The 6920-nt window shown below is 31.1% G+C and overlaps 1 long non-coding RNA gene across 1 annotated transcript; it reads right to left on the reverse strand.

Annotated features, from left to right (window-relative positions):
* Nucleotides 1-6: 6 nt before the first annotated feature.
* Nucleotides 7-6609, reverse strand: LOC136068563 (uncharacterized). The gene is made up of 3 exons (XR_010629923.1): nt 6086-6609; nt 2864-3007; nt 7-225 (listed from the first exon to the last, which is right to left on the reverse strand). It is a non-coding gene; the product is annotated as an uncharacterized LOC136068563 (long non-coding RNA).
* Nucleotides 6610-6920: the final 311 nt, after the last annotated feature.

Consider the following 6920-nt stretch of genomic DNA (forward strand, 5'->3'; position numbering starts at 1 on the left):
AATGAAGGAAATTGAAAAGGAGTACTGGATTGAATATGAGAAGCAAGATATAGAGATTGGAGTACGGTATGGTATAAATGGCAAAATGACCATGAAGAACGAACAGTGAATTATGGAAGTACAGGAATATTATCTATATGACCGTCGTACCACACCGATTACGCTTTAGAGCTTGACTTTCACACTTGAGTTAATTGCTTCACCAGCCCACAGTCATGCCTAGTTCTGAATATCCACAAGTGAGCACAATTAGAAAACAGGAATTGATCGGTGGTAATATTAAATATATTAAGATTCAAATACATTGAAAGACTGGTTTCTCAAAAAAAAAAAAAAATACATTGAAAGACATTGTGTATTTTGTTTTAAGAATCGTACCATTAGGTATGGCCAGAATTTGCTGTACCAGTGGGTAGGCTGGTACAGAACAATGTTATAAATATTATTTCAAAATTTGTTTTGTGAATTGGAATATTTTACCTTCCAAAAAGCATTATTGGAACATTAATAAGTCACAAAGTTCATTTTTAATATAAGTGGTTTTTTTTTTTTGAGGGGTGTTTTTGATATAAGTGGTGAATTCAAAATAACATTCTACATCAAGTAATTTGTTGCATAACTTTCCGAATGACAAATACATGTTTTCTTTATAAAAATTATATAAAAAAAAAAAATCATGTGAAAAATACGGGTCAACCTGACCCGCAACCTGATTGACCCGAACCCACTTTTAACCCATAACCGGTTTGACCCGCAATCTAACTGACCCAATCTGAACCTGACCCGACCCACCCATTTTGCCATGTCTACCTATGTCTACCTATGGGGCACCCTTCTTTTGTGGAAGGGAGGACCAATTTAAGTGGGGCTCACTCGAACACATACGCAAGCCAGTTGAGTTGAACTTGGATGCGTGTGTCCAAGACATTCAAAACACCACAGTAAGGAACAAAATTTATCTTAAAGTATGTGCAGTTAAAATTAAAAAAGTTAAAATTAAAAAGCGCCTTTCATCTTTAAGCATGTACAGTTGAAGTTAAAATTAAACACCGCCCTTCATCACAAACGAGGTTTTCCATTCTATTTTCTTCAAGTCCATAATTTCTGTATCTTGATTTTATTTATTCACATATCAATGCAGTTTATATTATATTTACTTTTTGTTTACATAATAAATATTTATAATTATATGCGTAATAGCTCACAATTAAATCTATATTTTGAGTCCGTCCTTTCATTATGAAAGAAAATATGCAGTCAAATAAGAATGGCAAAATAGGCCCGGCCTAGCTCGGCCCGTGGGTACCCGGGCCAAATGGGGCAGGTTTTACCCGACCCATGAAGCAAATGGGGCGGATTTGGGTTTTAGTTAAAAAAAAAAAAAAAAAAAAAAACCCAAAATAAGTTCGGGTCGGGTTTTGGTATTATGCAAACCCAACCTATATACATATATAATATTTAAAAAAATTTAAAAACCCTAATCCTAACCCTAAGTATAAATATCTTCTAAACACTCTCCATTTTCATTTTTCCTAATCCTAACCCTAACTCAACCGCCCTCTCCCTATACATCTCTCAACTCTCTCACTCACAAGGCCAAAAGCACAACTCTCTAACTCACTCATCTTCGGTTCGCCCTCGCCGATCTTGCTCAACCCTGTCATCTCCCTTGCCCATCCCGCACAACCCATATGGCAATATCCCTTACCATCTCGCACTGATACCCTGCTAGTTAGCCACCCTATCATGGCCTCACTCAACTGCCCCCTCATGGTCTCGCTCAAATACCCTCTCACGACCTCGCTCCACCTCATTCTCCATTTTTTTTTCTAGGTTTAGTTCGTCTCAATCATGTGAGTTTGTGTTTGTATTTATGATTTCCGTGTTTGTGTTTGTGTTAGGATTTGTGTTTATATTTGTGATTTTGAAAGGGAAAATCATAAATCTAAAATTTGTATTTGTGATTTTTGTGTTTGTGTTTGAGATTTTGGGCCAATCATGACAAGACGGGCCTGATGGGGCAGTTTGAGTTTTTTTAAAAACCCCATTTATTAAACGGGGCGGGTTCGGGTAACGGGGGCAGGCCCGCAGGGTGGGTTCAAGCATAAAGAAACCTACCCCGAGTCTTACCATTGTCATTCCTATGGTCAAAATATTCAATTACTTTTATATTTTAGTGGGAATGGAGCCCAAATTATGCAATACTCTCTCATATTTTCGAACTATTCAATTAATTTTATATTTTAATGGGAAAGGAGTCCAAATCCTTCAATTCTCTCTTATTTTTAGCATAAAATACAACATGTTATTTATTTGATTTTAAAAATACGCATATTTTATATCTAAATAAAATTGGAGGAAATTGAAAAATTCAATTGGGGCATTTTTGCGGAACTTGTGCTTTCCAAAAATAAGCTTAAACCCAAAACTGTCTTTGTATATTTGTAAAAGTAGATCTGTCGACCTGCCTTTTCAACTGCCTCTCCATTCATGTATGTACTACAATAAAAACAACTTACTTCAACGAAATCATCAAAACACAAAGTAATAGAAATAAAAAATAAAAAAATCTGTTAAGGCAATATTAAAATGGCAATATTTAAAATCAGAAAATCCAGATAAATTTGTTTTATCATTGGAACTTGTGCGATATCATAAAAGGTCTTTAAGTTCCTTTTGTTGTTTCTGCAACCAATTAACCATATCCAATAAAAGCATCACCCAAGAAGAATTACAAAGTTTTATAGTATCATATATCCTACCAAGTTAAATTCAACTTCTTAATAATAATGAACAAGTAGATGATCCGGTCACAACAATAAATTTGTAAAGCAAAGCAAAGATGGACAGTAGAAGCAGGTACCTCTCTTTACTCCTCTGATTTAAGAGTGCAAAGCGAATGAACAGTTACTAGACTCGAATACAAAGAGCCAGATCAAAGTTGGGCAATGAAACGTAGAGCGTGAAGAACGAATATTGGAAGAGCAAGATTAAAGACAAGTATACGCTGAAAATTCATGGTGGAGAAGGTGAAAACAACCCATCAATAATAGCATTCAGATCAAAGATAAAAGCTAAATTTAGAATCTCATTCCACAAAAATCATACCACAACAAATCTGCTATACTTAAAATATTTAGAATCTCAGCTATAGTAGATTGTCATTTATAACAGTATACTCTAGCTCAAATCTTATAAAGACAATAGTTTTTTATTACTACTTTCTGACTATTCATTCACTTTCCCTCTTTCTTTTTCTCTTACCAACTCACTTTTTCTCTCTTTTCTTCTTTCTTTCCCTGTGTTGTTTCACCGGCCTTTCTCCATGAGGTATGATTTTTCCTTGATTTGTTTCAGGATTGGGAAGTTTTTTTCATGATAATCACTTAATTTGGCTTGGGTTTTCAGTTTTAGGTTCAATCTTTGAGGGACCACGCTAGAGCCTACTTGATTTGGCTTGGGTTTTTTGTTGGAGGTGGATGACGAAGGGTACATGCTGGTGTGTGCTGTGGTTGATTTTGGGTCACGGTTGTAGTGGTGGTGCTGTTGAAGTTTTATGGGTTTTTTTTTTTTTTTTTTTTTTCAGTGGTGGGGGTCTTGGTGGATTGTTTGGATTTTTTTTTGGAGTGACTTGTGATTGTGATGATGGTTGTTTTGGCCGGTGGTGTTGGTCTATTTTAATGGGTTCTATGGTGGGTTGTTAATGATGGTGGTTGTTCTGGTGGTAGTTTTGTTATAGGTTTTTTTTTGCATGGGTTGTGGCTGCCACAATGGTAGTAGCGGTGGTGGTTGTTTTGGGTTTTTTTTTGGTAATGGGTTGTGGCTGAAGGCTGCTTACTGGTTGCTATGAATTTATGTGGAAAAATTTTATTTTATATTAATAAGTTTTTATATTATTTTAATAAATTGAATGTAAAAATAAATTTATATTGAGTATATTATAAAGTAAGTTATTAAAATAGATAAAATAATTTTTTAGTTGTTAAATGTTAAAAGTTTTAAGAGTTTTGATGGGAATGCTTTAAATTACTCATTAGAAACAGTAAAAAGCCTAAGAAATCAATAAAAAAATTTAATTAAAAAAAAAAAAAAAAGGCACAGACAAAAGAAAATTGATGTTACCACCCGAATCCCACCGCAATGAAAATCCAGAAAGAAGGCAAAGGTAATAGTATGACTTTGACCTAAAAACTAAACATATGATCCCCTACCGAAGAAAATATGAGCCATCAAATTCATGCCGGTTTCGTTGATCAGTGAAATTAAACAGAAAACTCTTAGCAACTTCTTCAAAGTTGATGCTAGGCTGTAATTTATGTGGTAAACATGTTTACACGTAAATTTATAAGTGAAATGAGCAAGTTCATAGTTGGTACTTTGTGCATTGCAAAATAAAGTAAGTTGAATTTGGCAAGGATGAGATGTAAAATATATATTTATACCATCTAATAAAAGATTGCCACATCAGATTTTTATTTAAAACTCACTACATCCTGTCACACATAATAACATCTCAATAAACTCACAATTAAGTTAAATTTTCAAATGAATATTAAAATTGATTAGGTATAGTTATGTCTATTCTATAATATGTAATATGATGATGTGATATGTTGGGTTAGCCAAGTAAAACTTGGATTTTACATCATATCCTTATAGAATTTAATATCTTATAATAATTGTGTATATATACGAAATTATATATTTCACTATTTAAAGAAAATATAATATACCAAAATTATAGTGAAATATATATATATCAAGTATAAAATTGTGAGAATTCAAAAGCTTATGTTGCATAATATTATGAGGTCTATCAAAAGTTAAACATCTTCAATTTTATATAGATTATATATTTGTAAACAAAACATAGATTTAAATTTAATATATACACACACATATATAAAAATATATTAGTATAAATTTAAAATATATTTTTGTAAGTTTGTAAATAAATTCCTAAGATATCAAAGTAGTATTTATAATTTATTGATAATATAAATAGTCATTTTTAATGATACAATGCTAATAAATCTAGTTTTAAAAGTTTAGAAATGAAAATCAGTTTATCTAAATAATTCAAATAACATAATTCCAATAATAATTTATTTACTAATTGGTAGTATAGATTTGTGACAGTATAAAAAGTTTTAGCCATTGTGAATACTATATATGAAAAAAATATATAAGTCAAATAGCTTGTGAACAAGTTTTTTTTTTTTTTTTTTTGAGAAAGGATTAAAGCATATTCGACAATAAAATTAATTAAAGTTGAACATATAATTTAGTTTCTTGATGAACTCAAGCTTAACTATTATTTGAATTAAAACTAGAAGGACAATCCTAAAGTTTTAATACTTAAAATCATTTACAACTCTAATTACAATAAATTTTTTACTTACTTGACGACATATGAAATTCCTCTTTATTTGATATTCAAGTGACTTTTCCTTGACCTTGGTAGGTTTGAAAACTATTTATCTTCTTAATCCTTTCCAAATACGAGGTGATTCCATAGTATCAAAAAGGAAAAAAGAATAGCCTCTTTGAAGTATGAAAATTACAAATTTTGCACTAAAATCATATTTTCAAAACACAATTTTAGAGTATAATGTGTTTATAATGAAGTCGTGCTAACAAAACACAATTTTAATAATCTTGTTTTGAAAACAAAATTTTAGTCTAAAATTTGAAATTTCAATATTTGAAATCATGTTTTAAAAACATGAGTTTTAAAGAGAGGCTCTTCTCTCAAATAATTTTACTGCAACACTATTTTAAATAATTAATAATAAAATAATATTATTTTTCCAAAACAAGCCCTTAAGTGGTTTTTTGAGTTAAAAAGATCACCAAATTAATATGCAGTCAGAGAGAACAAGCACAGATTTTTTTTTTTTTTAAGGCACATAGTTAAAAACCAAGAAGAAAATTAACACGATAACAAATATGCAGCAGGAATAAAATTAAAATCACAGGGAAATGCATGAGAATTAAGGAAATTGGATAATTTACTAGTAAATCTGGTCACAACAATAAATTTGTAAAGCAAAGCAAAGATGGACAATAGAAGCAAAGCATGTACCTCCCTTTACACCTCTGATTTAAGAGTGCTAAGCGGAAAAAACAGCCACTAGAGTTGAACACGAAGACCCAGATCATAGTTGGCAATGAAACATAAAGGGTAGGGAAGTAGGCATGCAGAATGTAAAACGTGAAAAATGAATCATGGAAGAGGAAGATGAAAGACAAGTTTACACTGGAAATTCATGGTGGAAAACGTGGAAACATCCCATCAATAAATTACGAGAGAGAGAGATAGAGAGCGCCAGCTACCAATCAAGATAAAAAGCCACATATAATAATGACTCATGGAAGTGAAAAACAAGTCAACACGTGAACGTTACCAGGGTGTTTTATTTATTGAGAACCACGTGAACGTGTGACAGACTTTCCCATGGGCTCCATATACTGTACACGGACCTACTACCTCTTTCAACGTCTAAATTTTAAATGTGTCGTACTAGTGGGTCTGTGTGCTATTTATGAATCCAACCATTTCTTTTTTTCAGTAATTTTTTCACTAAAAATTAATTTTATAATACTATTTATATATTTAATAATTATTTTATTATAATATTTTTAATTTTTAATAAAATAAATAGTATTCAAAAAAAAAATACAAGCTAGTTAAATAAACATTAATTTTATTATTTAAATAACACAATATATATTTTCATAATACTTAAACTACGTTAATATAACAACAGTACCCAACATGCCTAAATTCTGATTTTAAAAAACTCATTTTATTGGTTTTCAGTTATTTAATAGTATTTTTGTAAATATATTAAAAACTAATGAAGTATAGGATCACTTGATTAGACAATACATAACTGACTTCTCACTCTCCAACGACT

The sequence above is a fragment of the Quercus suber genome, unplaced genomic scaffold (assembly GCF_002906115.3).
Source record: "Quercus suber isolate HL8 unplaced genomic scaffold, Cork oak 2.0 scaffold_121, whole genome shotgun sequence".
In the NCBI taxonomy this organism is placed as follows: domain Eukaryota; kingdom Viridiplantae; phylum Streptophyta; class Magnoliopsida; order Fagales; family Fagaceae; genus Quercus; species Quercus suber.